This window comes from Diceros bicornis, chromosome 26, assembly GCF_020826845.1.
Source record: "Diceros bicornis minor isolate mBicDic1 chromosome 26, mDicBic1.mat.cur, whole genome shotgun sequence".
In the NCBI taxonomy this organism is placed as follows: domain Eukaryota; kingdom Metazoa; phylum Chordata; class Mammalia; order Perissodactyla; family Rhinocerotidae; genus Diceros; species Diceros bicornis.
The window spans coordinates 26,571,912-26,592,389 of record NC_080765.1 but is presented as its reverse complement, the minus strand read 5'-3'; the positions used below and the strand labels follow the sequence as shown (position 1 = coordinate 26,592,389).

Below are 20,478 nucleotides of genomic sequence, written 5' to 3'. Positions count from 1 at the left end.
CACAGGTGGGTAGGGATTTCCCCATTCTTTTGAAATGAATGTCATTATTTTCAGAGGACAATTTGCTGCTCTTCTCTCCCTCCCATGGACTGGATCTTCTTGGCCCTACTGGGTTCTGTTCACAAATAGAGACTGAAGTTGTTTTCCAGAGAGAGGTTGGTCCTTCCATCTTTTAGACAGATAAGTACCCCTTCACCTCTTTCCAATCAGCAGTTGAGCCACATTGGGGGTGAGTTTCAGCTCATTTTAGAGTCAGCCACCACTGGTTTCCAGTGCTCATATGTTTACTGTGTTTATTAGAGCCTCTCCCTGTAGTTAGATTTGTCTCCTATGCTCTCTGGGACTGCAGGTGGTTTACGCAGCCTTGTCACCCTGATCTCCAGTCTCACCTGCTGTCCCAGGGCCAGAGCTAATGTCCTGAGGGGAATCCAAGTAATATGTTAGGGGCTTTTCTAGATTCCACCCCATCCCTCCAGCCCACATCAAAATCCTGCTCATTTCCTTGTCTTCTAGTAGGATCCTTCTGCCTAACCAAAGCCTGATCCTCCATGTACAAAGAACATTCCCCAGGTATGAGAAGGCCTGTGACCTTGTTCACAGAGCAATGGCTCTTCTCCCTGTGAAACTGTAGTCCAGCTGGTCGTCTTTACTTCCTTCCACAGCCCTCTCATGTTCTAAAACCTAAATTTGGTAATGTTTCCTTTTTTCCACTTGTTGCCATGCCCCTCCTGTCTACACCCCACCTGGAAGCAGAAGTTCCATCCACTTTGCTAGGATCAAACACCACCATCTTTCCCCTCAGCCCAGCACAACAACCATTTGTGCTCAAAATAGATCGTCCCACCTAGAGAACAGGCAAATGCCACAGGGGAGAGGATGGTGTGGTGCGGGGCTCACATCATCGTGCGTCTCTTTTCTCATGGCAGCCCTTCAACTCCTGGTTGGGCTGGTTTTTCTCCACTGTCTTCATTCTTGTTGTATGTATTTATTTCAGCGTTTATAGCTGCTTGTTTTTGGAGAGTTTGTCTAATACAAGATGATACTCTGTCATAGATAAAACTGGAATGATTTTACCCTGTTGTTTTAATTAAAAAAATAGATGCATGTTATTTTTATGGAGAGAAGCATTTAAATAGAATTTTACCAGCAATACTGACTGTCTCTGAGGAACAATTCTCCATCATCACATTAAAATGAGTCACGTTAAATCCTTGATGCCTTCTCCTCAGAGACTAGTTAGAAAATCTCTATTTTCTTTTTGGAGACAGGTTTATAACAGACGTCTCTTAGGCACTGTTTTAGATCCTCTTTGTCTCCCCTCTTGTTTCACATGTTCTTATAGCAACCAGAATTGCAAGGCTCTGATGCACTTGATGCAAGTGCAACCTAATGCACCTCGCATTTTGTCCCTCTGCCACACGCCTCCCACACTCATCCTGGGTATCTGTGTACAGGCTGAGGTGTCAGATGTCCCCTGTTCAAAGTCCACACACGCAGAGTCAGGGGTCTCTTAGTGCGACTGAGTGTTTGCTGTCAGTGACTGTGTGTCTTCAGTCACCGTGTGATCTGCGTGTGTGGTGGGTTGTTGCTAGGCAGTGTGCACGGGTTTTTAGTGTTTGTTATCAGAAGGTATACAGTCATTCATTTGTGTGTGTGTGTACTGATGTTTATTATGGTTAGAGACTTTATGGTTGTGTGATATCTAGACGAATGTGAAATAAATACATATGTGTGGTCAATGTTTGTGTGTGGTAAGAAGGTGGATTAATATTGTAAGACCTGAGAATGTGTGGTCAGGATGTGCATATGCGGTCACAGTGGGTGTTTTCTATCACTGTTTTTGTGTGGTCACAAGGTATATGGGCACTTGGAAAATCTGTGTGTGTTGTCAGTATTTGCATGTGGTTACAGGGTGTATGGTCATTGTGGGGTGTGTGTGTGTGGCTATGACATGGTGAGGGAGCGGTAGTGGGAGATGCATTGTAAACTTGCCCAATTATTTAACAGTCACCTACATCAGAATCCCAATTTTTCCAGTAAATTTCAAGAGATTCTCTGAGGGGCCTGGAGGGAGTGCTGGGGCTAAGAGATGGGAGAGTGTTTGTTTGTAATGATAGAAGAACAGAGTGGAGAGTATATGTTCAGGGTTTGTGTATGTGTGTATGTGGGCAGGGGTTGAGAGATCTGTGTCTTTTCCAGGTGTTTATTGGCACTGGTATTTGTGGAGGGGTAGTTTTAGGTTTCAGGGGTGTGGAAGTGTTGTATGTTTGTTTGGAGGCTGTGCAAAGCTATGTTTGTTTCCAAAGTGTGGAAGGGTTGTGTGAATGTGTATGTGTGGTTGCTCCTATGTGAGTGCAGTGGCCTCAGTGGGTTGTTATAAGAAAGAGGTGTCAGAGTCACATGCCAACCTCTGAGGATGCCTGCTTCTTTCTCTTTGAGGAGAAAGAGTAAAGGTTTATGGAATTACTCTGAAAATTTTTAGAAAGAATTTATGCTCAGGCCGAATAGCCCAGGAGGTTCCTCATCTGACTGTCTCTTGAGAAGAAGGTCCAGCCCAAGGTTTGGAGGCTGAGGGCCTGAGTCTGATCCCTGGGGAAGGTGTGGGGTCACTGGGTAGGGATTGGCAGTCCCAACTAGTCAGGCTGCACTTCAGAGCTGGGCTGCATTTCTAGCAGCAAAGGCGGGAAGCAAACAGAAAGAAAAGCAGGAGCTTTAGAGTCTGTGCCAGGGCAGACAGGGTCCAAAGAAGCCAGGGCCTCCATGAGTGTAGGGGTGCTGGAGCCCAAGGTGGGTGCAGCACTAGGGACAGCCAGACTAGCCCAGCAGGCACCAACAGCCCACAGTGGATTCTAACAGGCTGGCTGCCAGTCTCCAGTCATCTCCTCTCCCCAGAAGTCCCGCCTCATTCTTGAGAGCTGCAGTACCCGCTTCCCTGCTCCTTTCACTCCTTCATAACAGCAATTCATTGTGATGACTGTGCTGTTTGCCAGGAATGATGCAATGCATGCTTGACATTTCATAGCGTTACTTACATCTTAAATAAAAAGGATGACCAAGCTATACAACAGCAATGTCCAAATAAGTCATCACCTTTTACTTTGAAGTATTTTAAAAATGTGGATCTGGTGATCCTCTGAACTAGGAGTCAGAAGATTCGAGCACAACTGCTACAGAACAGCTGATGAAACCTGGAGGAGGCCTCTCCATCTCTGTCTGGGCCCTGGTTTCTGATTCATTCATTCATTCATTCCACGAATAGTGATGGAAAGCCTATACTCTTCTAAAGCATGAGGACATCATGGTAAGACAAAACACACACAGCTCCTGCCTTCATGGGGCTTATAGTCTAGTAGAGCAAACATTTAATTAAAGAACTATAGAATAGAAGTATAGCCACAAACCGAACTAAGGGCTCAGAAGGGAAGGACCAGGATTGTGTGAAGATTATTACAGAGGAACTGACTTCTTTTCAGGGATGAAGGCAGCTGTCCCTAAGAAGGTCCTGCTTTTCCTGAGACCTGAAGGATGAACAGGAGTCACCAGGTGACAGGTGGGAAAGAGCATCCTGGGTGGGAAGGAGCAGCGCAAATTCTCAGAAGTTTCATGGACAGATTACAAGCCCCTGAAAGAGAACACCAGACCAGGGCTTGGGAGCAGGTGGATACTCAGAGAAGTGTATCTAGGGAACAGAGTGGGGAATAGGGAGAGTGAAGGCGAAGGAAGGAAAGTGAGAATAAGGGCATGTTATCCAGATGTCCACACACTGAGAGGATTTGGAGTTTAATCCAAAGGGATCTCTAGAGATCCCGCTAGAAAACAACTCAGAATTGTCTGCCCAAGGGACAGAAGGGAGAGGCATTTATCCACCAGATCCTGTGTCCTATTGGTTGAATGGTGTCCCATGGTGAGCAGGGTTGGAAGCCAGGGATGTGTGAATCCTATGACAACCTGCATGGAACCATTTGCCAGAGCCCTGGCTGGAATCCAAGTGAGTGTGAGAAGAACTAAGGGAGGCGACGAAAAGTTCCAACTCTCCCCCAACCTGGTGCCCAGTTTTGGAACATAATGCAGGCCCAGCTGGTGTGGGAGGGAATGCAGCAGGGACTGGGGCAGTGAGGGAGACTGCTCAGGGTCACCTCCCCATAGGGCAGGCTGCAGGCTAAACCTGCCTAATACCAGCCTTCTCTCCCAGAAGTCACCCCATCAGTGACCGACCCGGAGGCTCAAGCCAGCAACCCCAGGCAAAATGGGAGGTACCCACCTTCCCAAGTGGGATGGCCCCTGCAGAGCTCAGCCCGAGGGAGGTCGCAGAGACCTGAGGAGTTCAGGGAACCCCAAACCCAGGATTCTTGCCTTTCTGCCCCCTCCACTCTGGGCCCCTTCACAGAGCCACTCCAGCCTGGGCCATCGCTCCCTCTCCACCCACCCTAGGCCGGCTCCCCCTTTCCTCCTTGCTTCCTCTGGTCTCTGCTTCTCTCTATTCCTGTCTCCCTCTGTCTCCTCCTGTCACTCTCTAGGACTTGACCACCCTCCCATACATCATTCACCGTCTCTCCCCCTGCCTGTCTCTTTCTTGTCTCTCTCCCCAGGCCCTCAGGCCCTCAGGCCCTCTGTTCCGCTCCAGCCCTGTCTAGGACCACAGGGCACAACAGCCCCCACATCCCCTCCCTGCCATGTTTTGGCCCAGGCTCTGCTTGCAGTGAATGAGAATCTGGTTTACAGAGTGTGCTCATGCTGAGATTTACTGCTGTGCTGGTATTCCCAGCCACTCCTGGGCAGCGTGTGCACAGTCAGACCTTGACCCCTTGGTGTTCTGGCCTCGACCCCAGAGCAGTTGGGGGGCTGGCTGCTTCCCCTTGCTTGGCAAGAGGGAGGGCCCTTCAGGCTCCAGGGGCTGTTGGGGCATAATGGATTCGATTGGGGCACCTGGAAGGAGCCCGATTTTTCCACCCCAGCACCTTCTCCTTGGTTTGTGTGTGTGGGGGGGTCCCATGCCATTGACCTCTGCCTTGCCCATCCCTCAATAAGGAAATTGTGGGAGGATTGTGGGAGCTCATGGGACTTACCAAAAAACTCTGCTGCCATCAGCCCTCCACAAAGCCTGCTTGGACTTGGTATTTTGGGGGGGCTGCTGGCAAGTTGAGAAGGGCACAAAACCTGGATTACTGCAGGGCCTCCTCACTGGTCTCCCGGAGCCACTCCTGGCCCCTCATCCATTCCCCACCATCAGAAATTGGCCACTTCCTGAAGACGGATATCTGTCTCTCTGATCATCAGACACCACTGGGACCGGCATGCACCACGTGCTCAGTGAGTATTTATTGACTGAACAAACACAACCATGGCCAGATCTAGGTGTCGGATGTGTCCACCACCCCAGAAGGATTTCTTGGGCCCCTAGCAGGCAATACTGCCCCCAAGGAATAACATTTCTTCTGCCCCATCACTGTGGTTTTTGCCTGTTTTTGAACTGAGTGTACAAGTCATACTCAGCACACTCCCTGGGGTGAGTCGGTTGGTCCTCCGAGAAGCAGATGCTGATCCTGAGTTCAAACTGTAAAGGGTGTAATAGGGGTGACAACAGGAAATACAAAAGCGGAGGGGCAGCATTGGGCAGGGAAGCATCCAGAACACAGGAAACCGCCATGGCCTGTTTATGATGGCACAGGGTCCTCCCTTCAAAAGGATTTTCCTGTAAGGCAAAGAGATTTGGGGTTATTTCGATGTGACTGTATTTATTCCTGTATACATTTGTCTTCTATAATATATCTGTGGCTTCTGATGAACACTTTAGTGTGTGGCTGCATCTGTGTGTTTATATTGAATGGAAAATAACTGTCTTCAGGTCTCAGCTGTAGATCTCTGAACTCACACATTCTCAAAATTATCTTTTCCTCCTTTAACTGGTAGGACCTGAATTTTGATAGAAAAAAGTGTGTGTGGGGGGTCTCTTTGCTTTATCTTTTGAAGCAGAGATTGCAAATCTCTGGGTCTGAGCTCTTACACCCTTAGTTTAATTGAATGTACTGCAGTGACCGTCTTCTGATAATCTTCTGTGTGGAGACATTTTCATCTAAACAGTGAGAATGGTGAGTGCCAACATGTCCCAGCCATTTTGCAAGACACTTTCATTACGCACTTAACCTTGTCTTCCTCACAATGACCTCAGAAACCAATATCACCCCCTCACACACACGACGGGGCTGAGGCTCTGAGTACGCCCCACTGAGAGTTGGTATTAGGGGCTTAGACAGCAGGAACACAGGCAAAGAATCTGGATACTGCGTGGTAAATTTGGGGAGATGCAAAGCTGACAGTTAGGGGTGGTGACTAGAAGATGCAGGGATGTGGTGAGAGGGGTCCAGCAGGGGAGGTTCCTGACCAACCCTGAATGCCCCGGGAAGAGTCTGACATGCTGAAGGCCAAGGCAGCTGCTTGGCTGATCTAGAGCCTGTCTTCACGTTTAGTCTCACTGGGGCACCATAAACTCAGGCAGACAAAGGATCCTCAAAGAGCCAAGTTAAATTTCCAAACTTCCAGGGCTTTTTTTCTGTCACGCAGATCCAGAACTTTTGGAAATCCAAGGGAAACAAGAAGATTTAGATTATGAACTAAGGGCTCTATGGCAACAGTGACATTTTGATGAGGATAATTGCATTGCCCACACCGTGTGATCTGAAATGCCCACACCATGCAGTAGTTCTGCGTGGACCTCACGCTGCCTTCACACTCCCTGCTCAAGCTGATGCCCAGCTGGGTATGGCCTTCCAGCTCCATCTAAGGAAGCCAACCAACTCCTGCTGGGCACCTCCTCAATTCTTCCTTCTCTTCACAACCTCCCACTTCATCCTGGTGAGATTCACGTCGCCCTCTTTTGTTCTCTGGGGCCCTTCACTGCTGCTTCCATTATGGTGATCACAAGATCTTTAATGGAAATGTCTCTCTCTGCTATAGGACACCTTAAGCCCCTGAAGTTAGGGGTGCGCCTCACCCCCCACAGAGCCTGGCACATGGTCTCTGTACAATGTGCATCTGCAGAACTGCTCTTTCTGCCTTTCTGTCAAAAGCCTTTTTCCTTCTATACAAGAGATACTTGCTCCCCAGCTCAGTATGGGGAAATTAACGGTCCACTCCATGTATGTGCTGAGAAACTTGAGGAACATTACAGTGACCTCAGCCAGGTTTACGCTTGCATTGCAAAGCTCTGGAGTGCCATCTCTATATCTTCTCCAAAGACTCAACAAGAAAAAAGATGAATATGCTCTACAAATCAGCTCATAGTGTTTAGATCATCTTACCAATCGGTGGAGGTGGAGGCAATGGTTGAAGTTTCACAGGCCTTCAGGGTGAAGGAGATGTGTGCGGCCCAGAGCCCATGGGGATGGCAACGCCAGGTGGTTTTTGAGTGGAGGGGGCCCTCTTGCCTCCATGATGACCTGTGGAACAGAAAGTTAAAAGTACCTTGATGTGGCAGACACAAGCACCAACACCAACAAAAGCTGAAACCCAATGAAGTGGGGGCGGCATCTGGTACCTTCCCCTTCATCCAGATCCAAGAGAGCAGCATCAGTGCCAGACCACTCTACCCCTCCCACTGGGGCCCATGGAGAGCTTAATGCAGTTATAGAAGCCAACGCAATAAATTATTGTCACCACACATGTCTCTGCCTGTATCAGCAAATCTTAAGCCAAACAACTCAAATGAACAGCTTTTCTTAGTGGAAGGTAAATATTGTCACCAGATTCACCTTGAAAATTCTCTGCTCTGCATTAAGAGGGATAGGGCTTTTCAACATGGCTAGAAATTTCTAGTACTGTTTCCTACAATTTCTCAGTTCTATGTTTCTTGGAGGGGAGAGAGTGCTGAATCATATAAGAAATTAACCCAGGGTTTAAAAGAAAAAAAATTCTTCCTTAGTCTTTAATGAAAAAAGGCATTGTGGTATTAGTACTTGAAACAGCAGTGAACAGCATGGAAGAATGCAGAGCTCAATTCATGCAGTGAACACAAAGTCTCAAAAGTCAAATTATGGTCATGACTTAGTTGTAAAACCAAGTCTTGATTTGCTGAGGAAGATTCACCCTGAGCTAGCATCTGTTGCCAATCTTCCTCTTTTTGCTTGAGGAAGATTCGCCCTGAGCTACATCGGTGCCAATCTTCCTCTATTTTAATATGTGGGTCACCACTACAGCATGACCGCTGACAAGTGGTGTTAGGTCCGTGCCCAGGAACCGACTCCAGGCCGCTGAAGCAGAGTGCACTGAACTTAACCACTAGGCCACGGGATGCCCCCACCAAGTCCTGATTCTTGATGTCCCAATTTCTATCTGACTTCAACGTAGCATGTATACTTTGAATGATGCTCTTAACAATTTCATTAGTGCATTCAAGTGATTTGAGGTTATTCTTCACCAAAACATATAGAGATTAGTCATATTTACTCATGAATTTTACTTGTGTTTTTAGAGTGTGATCTAGGAAAAAGAAGGGATTTTTACCTTAAATTTATGTGCTTTGTTTTCCCTCTTTTTTCTTCAGCACATTTCTTTGCTTCATTGATCTATACAAATATGTAATAAAGTATTCAGAATTCAAAAATATTAATTATAGCAATAGCAAAATCTATCTCCTGTGGGTAAGTCCTTACTGAAATTAAAAAAGGGGTACTTTACATATAAGATGCTTGCTTTAAATTTAGACTGTTAAACCAAGTAATGAAATGGGACACTAGGATGAAAGAAGAGACAGCAAAATAAGTGAACTAGAAGAAAGTGGAAGTACTTCAAGGTGAAGCCATGAAAATAAAAATTAAAGGACGATTATACCTTCTGTTCATAAATGGATATTTTTTTTTTCAGTTCTGAGTTTTCCTGCCTGCATTTCTTTATCCTCTCAGAAATGTGATCTAAATTAACTAAAAAGAGAGAAAAAAACATTTCTAAGATTATTACTAAAACCAATAAAATTGAATTACCCCAATGTGTCAACAGCAAAGCCACATTACTGGCACTATGAGTGTAAATAACTTTTTAGCATGACTATGATCCCTGAAAAAAGCAAGTTTCAGTTAGTGGCACCTAAAATGTAGGAAACAGATATGGAAGTCAGAACCCTATTTCAATGAGGTTCTTATTTAATCTTTTTTCAAAGATGAAGAAACACAATGAAATGTCTTAGCCTAACATCTCATCATTAAGCAGTATTCTTAGAAAATGTGAACCGTTCAAACAGCCCTGTCATCACCAGAGGAGAAATAAAGAAAAATCAAGCAACCTATGTACTTATATTCTGTCCTCCAATTATCAAATCAAATAAATACATCAGTGTAATTGCTTAAAAAACAAAAATCAAAATGATAAAACAAAACACTTGACTTCTTCCAGGTTTCATCCCCTTCCACCCACCCTTTAAAACTTCCCAGAAAGATCCTTCTAAATGTCACTTGACTGGCTACTCAAAGGCCTCTAACACCTTCCTGCTGCCCAGCAGATTCCTTTCATGAGAACCAGGGTGGGTGGCTCAGGAGGACAAGGTCTTTGGAATCAAACACACTTGGGTACAATCTCGGCTTTGCCACTTGGTCATTAGAGCACCTGGATAACTCACAATCTCTCTAAGTCACAAGATTTATCAACACAAAGATGCACATATTACCACCCGCCACATAGATAAACAACATGCTTGAAATACACATTACAGGTGGATAACACATATAAAACACCTCGAGCACAGCCCAGCATTCCAGAATCTTCTGACAGGCATTTAATTCTATTGTTTGACCGCAAAGTACAAACTTATCATTCTATTTGCACAATGTGAGAGTTCTGCTGCCCTGAGGTCACACTTCTCTATACCACCAATGCTGCATTCACCATAAGAAACACCAGCATTTGAGGACCTACTGTGTGCCACACAGCCACCCTGCTTCTCAACAGAGAGCATCACTTAATCATCTCAGCCTATGAAGCCCATGCAGAATTCATTAGCCCCACTTTGTATCCTATTCACTTCTACTTATTCTCCACTGGCCTTAGAGGCTCCTTCTACTGAAGACTCGTAACACATGGTTTACACCTCTGTTGTGGCACACACTTTGTCTGGCAATAGCTAGGTTCTTCTCTAAGCCTTAAGCTTCTTGATAGGCTCATATAGAATCTTGATCATCTTTACATTTCCCCCAATAGCTAGGTCAAAGTACTCCCACCAATTGCAGACTCACCTCATAACTGGCTTTCTAAATATTTCTAATCGGAATTAAACTCCTCCCCTTCTCCCTACTCATGTGATCTGTTCCTACTCTTGGTCTCCCACCTCAATAGGTGGAAACTCAATCTATACTGTCATTTAGGCTGCAAACCAGGAATAGTAAAATTGTCAAGAGTTAAGAGGCCAACTAGACCTGAGAAGCCAAGGTATTTACTTTTAGCTGAATTAGAATGCACATCAAACATCTGTATTGAGAAAATATGACAAAGAAAACAGAAGCTTGAAATCTTACCTTGATGCACTGTAGGCTTTACCTAGAAGAGGGAGAAACAAAATTACATTTGATATAAAAACATATCATTTTTAAAATAAATCTACAGTTCCTGACCATACAGTCAAAATCATAATCCAACAGTATTATAATAATGGTGTAGTTAAAACAAATTCATAGAATTATAAGCAGTAGAAAGAAGTTCCTGTTTAAATGGTGATATTTCATAAACCATTTCTGATACAGAGAATTAAAGTAAATATCTTACTTTGGAACAAAATCTCTACGTACATTCTACTAAATGCACACCAGTCTACTTCACTTCAATAATGGAAGTGGCAGATATTTGAAAATTAATATGCTAATGCACCAATTACCTGGCACTATTTTTGTCAACTCCAAGAGCCATAATAAAGTCTAGAACCAAGGACTGTTTTCAAAGCCCCTAAGAAAACAAAAATAAAGGCAAACTTTTGGACTAAGATATGCCTTTTCACTCACCAGAAACACCTTAGAAATCTTTTATTCAGTGTTGACTATTCACTGAACTGACAAACAATTCCAACATATCAAGTCCTGTGACTTTTCCCAGATCACTAACAACAAAGGTTGTCAAATCAGAAATGGAGTGGGAGATGGCTAGAGAAAATGCACAAGCAACAACAGTAATGACAGCTAACGCTTCCAGAAAGAGCAAAAAGTGCTTCCCAAACTGTGTCATCTCCTGAAGACATCACTGAATTACAGCTCAATAAAACCCAGGCAGGGCTCCAATTGAACACCATGTAAAGACATCCTTTCTTGGCCTCTAGAATAGATTTCCAGATATCAAAAGTTATAAATGGTGATCAGATGCTGACTTCAGCCTGAAAGCTGAACTTGAGGAGATATTGGAATATCATTGTAGTACCAAAACACCACTTATAATAATGTTATCACAGGAAATGCATCCAGAGAAGGCCAACAGGAAAGTCATGGATATTCCTCTAACATCACATCTTGCTCAGCAGACAGTGAGCTTCCTCTACCTGATGACACCCAACCCACAGGTAGTGACAAGCAAGAGTGATGAACGGCAACCGAGAGGAAGGATGAGGATTCAAGAGTCAAGTGCTTCAGCTGAGGGGCAGGATCAGGACAAAGACAAGAGTCTCTTGAAAATCAGAGCAGAGGGGCATTTCAAATGAGAGAAACAGAGTGGGAATATGAAATGCTTTCCCTTTCTCCCTCTCCACTCCTTTGTACTCTATGACTCTCTTTCTTCTGAAAGAATCCCTTGGGCAATAGAGAAGAAGATATCCCACAGAAATCCAAGAGAAAGACCTTTGCTTTCAAGGAATTTCTAATAAACATGCATGGGAAAAATTCTTTTACAATGATAGGTCCATTACAATGAAGAAGTCCAGAATTCTGTTCTCAATTTTAGAATTCTTGCACCTAAAACTCTGCCACTTTAACTAGTCAGTTTCATCATCTGCAAAGCTCATTTATACAGAATAATTTGTTGCTAATTATGTTCGATAACAGAGGCATTTGTTGGGACCATCACCAAATATACTCATGTCCCGCTCTCTCCACAACTAACATATTAAAAGAACCTAAAATATAAATCAAGTGCAAAGATGCCTCAGACATGAATGCGTGGAGAGATCAGGGGACATGACAGAATGTGAACAGAGGACGCTTCTTTGCCTGGTGTCAGAAATCATTTCACTTCATTAAGGTGAGTTATGCAATATCAATTAACTGTGCCCTAGGGTTGGTCTTAGTTTAACCATGTCTTCAAGGTTCATCCTGGTCTATTGATAAAAGATTGCTATGCGTTTTTGGTGACTAAAATGCTTTTCAAAGAAAAAGGTATTTGCTAAGCACAATAGTACATAATCAAATCAGAAAATTTTGCAAACAGATGCATTCAAAAAAATTTTAAAAATTACCTTGTCCCCTATAGATTAGCACTTTTTCTTATCATTCTATGGTATTTTCATGGAGCAATTTTTTCATTCTAGGTATATACAGAAGCATATACATTTTTAACTACAATGTATAGAAACTCATGGTTTCGGCTTTTTCCACTTGACATTAGCATTACCCATTTCCTGAAATGTCTTTGAAACATGAATTTTAAAAGCTGCCTAATACAGTCTTCCCTCGGTATCCTTGGGAGATTGATTCCAGGACCACCCAGTGGATACCAAAATCAGAGGATGCTCAAATCCCTTAGCTGGCCCTCCATATCCACGGATGTGGAACTCACAGATACAGAGGGCTGACTGCATTTCACTATATGGTTGTACAATAATTTAACAATTCTCCTACTAAGTATCATTTAGGTTGTTGCTATGTTGTCACTATAATCAGTACTGTTCTATTAAATATCTTCCTACGAGGTCTTTAAATGCATGCCTGGTTATTTCATGAGGGTAGATTACAAGAAGTGGAATTATACTCAAGAAAAGAAAATGAACATTTTTAAGGTTTCAGATACGTATTATTTACCTGTATCTAAGAATGGTTATAAGAATTCACAATTCCCTAACAGTGTATGAAAGGGCCTATCAAGCAGTTAATCTTTATTATTTCTTTTTGACAGAAAGGATTTAGAGCTTGAGGTTTTCTTATGGAGTTTATAGTTGTTTACTGAGTTCTTTACTAAAAACAGATTAGCATATTTTACAAGGTTGCTTCAGTTTCAAACATTAATTTGTATCCTTGTTAATAGTCTGAAAGGGAACAAATGAAAGGTTCAGTGACTATAAAAACCCCTGCATATTTATGATTCAAAGAATACCAACAAAGTACTGTAATATACTCACAGCAAGGACAGTGCTCCAGAAGCAAACGGCCAACAGAGCAACTCCCAGGTAGGCAGCAATAATGATAGGCTTCCAAAGAAAACACAAAAATCAGAGCCAGGATGAAAATGGTCAGGCAGAATATCAAGTAGGTGGAATAAAAATAATGTTAATATAATTAAAATGAAATAATAAAAAGACTCAAAGAAACTTTAAATATAGCAGTCACAAAGATTCATCTTTCTAAACTCCAAACCAGTGTCCAAGAGGTAACCACACCCCTCAAATATCCCCAGTGGTTTCCACCACTTCAAAAAAGATCAGAACATGGTACTCTCATGTTTCTTTAGTGGCTGGCAGTGTTATCAGACCCTGTGACTCTGGGTAGTTTGAAGCAGAGCTCAATTTTCAGTTCACCTGGGACCCTACCAGTTCCTGTGTCTATGCTGGGCCAGAATCTCTCTGAATCACACTTTTCTTTTCATAAGTTGATTTTTGTCACTTAAAGATCACATAAGACAAAAAAATTAAGTCAAGAGAAATATGACTTTAATCAGAAATAATCAATTTTTGAGCCTTGTATAAGCCAAAGTGGTAGTAATGTATATGGTACTAATATGTGTAATTTCCCTAAGACCCTAGCTTTTAATTCTATTACATTTAATGTAAATAAAGACAAATATTCCCACTTAGTATGTATAGACTGCTCCTGAGAACTGTTCTACATCAATTGCTCTAGATTTAACTGCATATTCTTGAAAACTAGATACCTTCATTCTAAATGTTATCTTGAAGACAGTACATTAAACAAACAGAAGTATTCATTCAAAAGAATATGGCTCAACAATGGGAATGAATTAGTTACTAGTTCATGCAACAACATGAATGAATCTCAGAAACACTGTGCTGAATAGAATAAGACAGACACAAAAGAGCACACATGGCACACATGGCAAGAATGCCCCTGGGATTGTGCATGTGAAAGAAAGTGCCCCTCCCCCTGCCTGGAGGTCCAGCTCAGCCAGTGGGCCAGAGTGCCCATGTATAAAATAGAAAAGCAGCAGCTGTGAGCAAGCAAGCCGTGGATCACAGCGGGCTCAGAATACACAGCTCTTGATCCCCACCCAGTGGTGGCAGATGGAAGCTGCAACCAGATGCTGTCACTACGCAGAGGCGCAAATCCACGCCATCAAACAGTATGAAAAAGATATATTAATACTCCAGACCAGAAGGAAAATGACAAGCACCTAGAAATCAATCCTGAAGGTAGAGAAATTTATAATCTAAATGACAGAGAATTCAAAATAACTATCATAAAAAAACTCAATGAGTTACAAGAAAATACAGATAGTTCAACAAAATCAGGAACTTCTTTACACAAAAGATCAAAACTATAAAGAAAAACCAATCAGAAATGTTGGAGATGAAAAACACAATGGATGAGATAAAGAAAAATCTGGAATCCCTGAATAACAGAGCTGATAGTATGGAGGAAAGAATCAGCAGGCTGGAGGACAGAAATATAGAAATGCTTCAGATGGAGGAAGAGAGAGAACTAAGACTAAAAAGAAATGAAAAAATTCTCCAAGAAATATCCGACTCATAGGAAATGCAACATAATGATTACAGGTATTCCAGAGAGAGAAGAGAGGAGAATGCAGCAGAAAGCTTGTTGAAAGAAATAATAGCTGAGAATTTCCAAAACCTGGGGAAGGAACTGGAAATACAATGAAAGAAGCTATTAGAACTCCTAATTATATCAATGTATAAAGACCTTCTCCAAGACATATAGTAGTAAAGCTGGTAAAAGTCAATGACCAAGAAAAAATATTAAGGGCAGCAAGGCAGAAGAAAATAACTTACAAAAAAACCCCTATCATGCTTTCAGCAGATTTTTTCAGCAGAAACCTTACAGGCTAGGAGACAGGGGAATGATATATTCAAAATTCTGAAAGACAAAAACTTTCAGCCAAGAATATTCTATCCAGTGAAAATATCCTTCAGATATGATGGAGAAATAAATACTTTCCCAGATTAAAGCTAATGGAGTTCATTGCCACAAGACCCCCCACCCTACAAGAAATGCTCAAGAAGGTGCTCATACCTGAAAAAAATTAAAAAAAGAAAGGGGTTACAAAGCCCAGAGCAAGGAGATAAATAGATAGACAAAATCAGAAAATTGCAGCTCTCTATCAAAGCAGGTTAGCAAACAATTATAACATTAAAGATAAAGGGAAGGAAAACATAAAAAAATATATAATCTCATCATTTTAACAACAAACTCACAACACAAGACAGAATAAGTTGTGACAATAATAACTTAGAAGGGGACGAGGAAAGGGATAGAATTGGCTTAGTCTAAGGAAATAAGAGGCTATCAGAAAATGCACTATCTCATATATGAGATTTTTTTATACAAACCTCATGGTAACTACTAAACAAATAATCAGAACAGACACACAAATGATAAATAAAGAGAAAACTAGAAAACAATCATAGAGAACTACCCAACTGAATTGGTTGTCTGTAAAACACGGAATGAGAAACAAGGAAAATGCAGAAGCACTGGAAAACGAGTGATAAAATGGAAGGTTTTGCCTTCATATATCAATAATCACTCTATATGTAAATGTATTGAATTCTCCAATCAAAAGACAGAGAGTGGTGGGATGGATTAAAAAACAAGACCCAAGAATATGCTGCCTCCAAGAAACACATCTCAGCTCTAAAGACTAACACGGGCTCAGAGAGAAGGGATGGAAGACAAAACTCCGAGCTAATAGCAAACAAAAGAAAGCAGGTGTTCCCATACTGATATCAGACAAAGTAGACTTCAAGACAAAATAGGTAATGAGCGACTAGGAGGGGCAGTATATAATGATAAAAGGGGCACTCCACCAAGAAGACATAACAATTATAAATATATATGCACCCAATACAGGAGCAGAAACTATATAAAGCAACTATTAACAAACCAAAAAGAGATATTAACAACAACACAATAATAGTAGGGGATCTTAAACCCCACTTACATCAATGGACAGATCATCCAGACAGAAAGCCAACAAGGAAATAGAGGACTTGAATGAAAAACTAGACAAGATGGACTTAATAGATATATAGAACTCTCGATCCCAAAATAGCAGAATACACATTCTTCTCAAGTGCACATGGAACATTCTCAAGGATAGGCCATATATTGGGAAATAAGGCAAGCCTCAATAAATTTAAGAAGATTGAAATCATATCAAGCATCTTTTCTGACCATAATGTTATGGAAACTAGAAATCAACCACAAGAAAAAAGCTGAGAAAGTGACAAAGATGTGGAGACTAAACAACATGCTACTGAACAACCAATGGATCATTGAAGAAATTAAAGGAGAAATCAAAAAATATCTGGAGACAAATGAGAATGAAAATACACCATACTAACTCATAGGGGATGCAGCAAAAGTGGTCCTAAGAGAGAAATTCATAGCAACACAGGCCCACCTTAACAAACAAGAAAAATCTCAAATAAGCAATCTTAAACTACACCTAACAGAATTAGAAAAAAATGAAGAAGAAACAATGCCCAAAGTCAGCAGTAGGAGGAGAATAATGAAAATTAGAGCAGAAATAAATGAAATTGAAACAACAACAAAAAAAAGTAGAGGGGATCAATGAAACTAAGATCTGGTTCTTTGGGAAGATACAATTGACAAACCCTTAGCCAGACACACCAAGAAAAAGAGAGAGTAGGCTCAAATAAATAAAATTAGAAATGAATGAGGAGAAATTACAATGGATACCACAGAAATACAAAGGATTCTAAGAGAGTGCTATGAAAAACGACATGCCAACAAACTGGACAATCTCTTGCTGTTTGCAGATGGCATGATCTTATACATAGAAAACCCTAAAGAATCCATCAGAAAAAAAACTCTTAGAAATAATCAACAACTACAGCAAAGTTGCAGGATACAAAATCAACTTACAAAAATCAGTTGCATTTCTATATTCTAATAATGAACTAACAGAAAGACAACTCAAGAATACAATCCCATTAACATCTGCAACAAAAAGAATAAAATATCTAGGAATAAATTTAACCAGGGAGGAGAAAGACCTATACAATGAAAACTATAAGACATTATTGAAAGAAATTGATGATGACATAAAGAAATGGAAATATATTCCATGCACATGAATTGGAAGAATAAATATAGCTAAAATGTCCATACTACATAAAGCAATCTACAGATTCAATGCAATCTCAACCAGAATCCCAATGACATTCTTCACAGAGATAGAACAAAGAATTCTAAAATTCATAGGGGGCAACAAAACACCCCCAGTAGCTAAAGCAATCCTGAGGAAAAAAAAACAAAGCTGGAGGCATCACAATCCCTGACTTCAGAATATACTACAAAGCTATAGTCATCAAAACAGCATGGTACTGGTACAAAAACAGACACACAATCAGTGGAACAGAATTGAAAGCCCAGAAATAAAACCACACATCCATGGACAGCTAATCTTCGACAAAGTAACTAAGAACATACAATGGAGAAAGGAAAGTCTCTTCAATAAATGGTGCTGGGAAAACTGGACAGCCACATGCAAAAGAATGCAAGTAGACCATTATCTTTTGCCATACACAAAAATTAACTCAAAATGGATCAAAGACTTGAAGGTTAGACCTGAAACCAGAAAACTTCTAGAAGAAAATATAGGCAGTACATAATTTGTGTACACTACTGGGTATTTATCCAAAGAACTTGAAATCAACAATTCAGAGAGATTTATGCAGCCCTATGTTCATTGCAGCATTATTCACAATAACCAAGACCTGGAAGCAACCCAAGCGCCCATCGACTGATGACTGGATAAAGAAGAAGTGGTATGTACATACAATGGAATACTACTCAGCCATAAAAAAAGACAAACTCGTCCCATTCACAACAACATGGATGGATCTTGAGGGTATTATGATAAGCGAAATAAGCCAGACAGAGAAAGACAAACACCGTATGATTTCACTCACATGTGGAAGATAAACTAACACCTGGTCAAAGAGAACAGACTAGTGTTTACCAGAGGGGAAGGGGGTTTGGGGGTGGGCATAAGGGGTAAAGGGGCACATTTATATGGTGACTGACAAATAACGATGTAAAACTGACATTTCACAATGTTATAAACTATTAATGACCTCAATAAAAAATTTTTTTAAGCTATACAGCAGTGGTTGAGGCTAAAGGCTGTGGTGAATAAAGGGAGGTGAAGGCAGAGGGAGGTGAAGGAGCATGAGGAACCTTTTGGATGTGTTGGGTATGTTTATTGTCTTGATTGTGGTGATAGTTACATGGCTGTACACATATATCAAAATTCAACAAATTTGCTGCCTGTTATACACCACTTATTCCTCAATCTAGTTTCAGAAAAAAAAATGGATTTACAAGCTGTTAGAGGTTTTTATTTTCCTGACATAAATTTAAAATATTTTTTAAAATTAGTTAACAGAATTTAACTTAAGAATTTCTAAGCCATTTTGTAATTGAGAAAAATGAATAAATAAATTACAAACTTACCTTGGAATGGAAGCCTAGGTTTTCTTTTGTGCATTCATGAACTGCTTGGATATAATTCTTTGAAAAATATTCAAAAATATACCCATCCTATATGAACGAATGGGAAAAAAATTCAAGATATAAATAAGAGAAGTATATATAGGTATGAGCATAACTACGAAGGGCAGTTGCTATTATAATTACACTGGAATTAATCTACCAGTAAAAATTAAGTATAGAATATCCTTAAGACCGAACATCTAAAACCACTGATATTTTCTTTCAATGTTAACATTTTTATTTTGAACCAGGGCACATAATGTCAGATTTCTGAACTGCGTAAGAGATTTGCATAACAGAGGACTCTTGCATGTTATATGATTAAAACTATGAGAATCAAAGCTAGTTAAAAACACAATTCAGAAGAGTCACTAGCAAGAGTTCACTGTCCAATTTCACAGTATTGCTCCTAAGACAAGCAGAGCCGGCTGACCTAGAACTTATGTGGACGGCAGCGGCCAGAGCCTGGTCAGGCTGGTCAAGAAACCTGCACTTAGGCCCCCGGTCTGCAAGGAGGACCAAGTTTTCCTCAAAGAAACCCAAAGAAGCTGTTATTTAAACCACAGTGTGAAACAGCAGAATAAAAAGGAAGGAACTCCTGATGTCCAAGATTGACTCATATTCGAGTTTGGGCAACCAGGAGACCCCAGCAAGAGGAGGACGAGCAGCCTCTGTGCCTCCACATCCCGGTTCTCTCAGGGGACACTCAAGTTGCCAGGGAGGAGGTAGGGGCGGGACAGGGGTGGGGAGGGGGTCTGGGTGTGGGCAGGGTTGGAATTGAGGGTGTGGCAAAAATGGGGGGGAGTTGGGTAGGAAAAGGGCTTGGGGGTGGTGTGGGGGGACAGGGCAGATCAAGCCTGAGAGGGGTGGTAGGAGGGTTCAGACAGGTCAGTAGGTCAGCAGGTCAGTGGGACACAGGAGCAGGTAAAGTGGACTCTCAGGAGCAGCTGGAGGAGATGAGCCTTCCGTTGGGTGCTGCCTTAACAACCCAGACGCTTTATACAGTCGTGCCCCTTTATCCGTGGTTTCACTTTCCTCAGTTTCAGTTACTTGTGGTCCCAAAATATTAAATAGAAAATTCCAGAAATAAACAATTCATAAGTTTTAAATTGTGCGCTGTTTTGAGCAGCACGATGAAATCTCTTGCTGTCCTGCTCTGTCTTGCCCAGGACATGCATCATCCCTTTGCTGGATCCCCAACCATCAACACAGTCTGCTCCTGACATCTAACCATTGATATGGTCATGCCTTAATCACCCTCCTTCTGAGTATGGTCTGAAGGTCAGTATAGCCTAACACTATGTCACAATGCCTATGTCATTCACCTCACGTCACCTCATCAGGTAGGCAATGTATCATCTCACATCATCACAAGAAGAAGGGTGAGTACAGTACAATAAGCTATTTTGAGAGAGAAACCATATTCACATAACTTTTATTGCAGTACATTGTTATAACTGTTCTATTTTATTATTAGTGATTGTTGTTAATCTCTTACTGGCCCTAATTTATAAATTAAACTTTACCATAGATATGCATGCATAGGAAAGAACTCAGGATTTGGTACTATCTACAGTTTCAGGCATCCACTGGG

General features: G+C 41.6%; 1 long non-coding RNA gene across 1 annotated transcript; it reads right to left on the bottom strand.

The window, feature by feature from the left end:
- Positions 1-8,834: 8,834 nt before the first annotated feature.
- Positions 8,835-18,881, bottom strand: LOC131422515 (uncharacterized). The gene is made up of 4 exons (XR_009224095.1): positions 18,846-18,881; positions 13,295-13,363; positions 10,500-10,521; positions 8,835-8,915 (listed from the first exon to the last, which is right to left on the bottom strand). It is a non-coding gene; the product is annotated as an uncharacterized LOC131422515 (long non-coding RNA).
- Between the last annotated feature and the right edge of the window lie 1,597 nt (positions 18,882-20,478).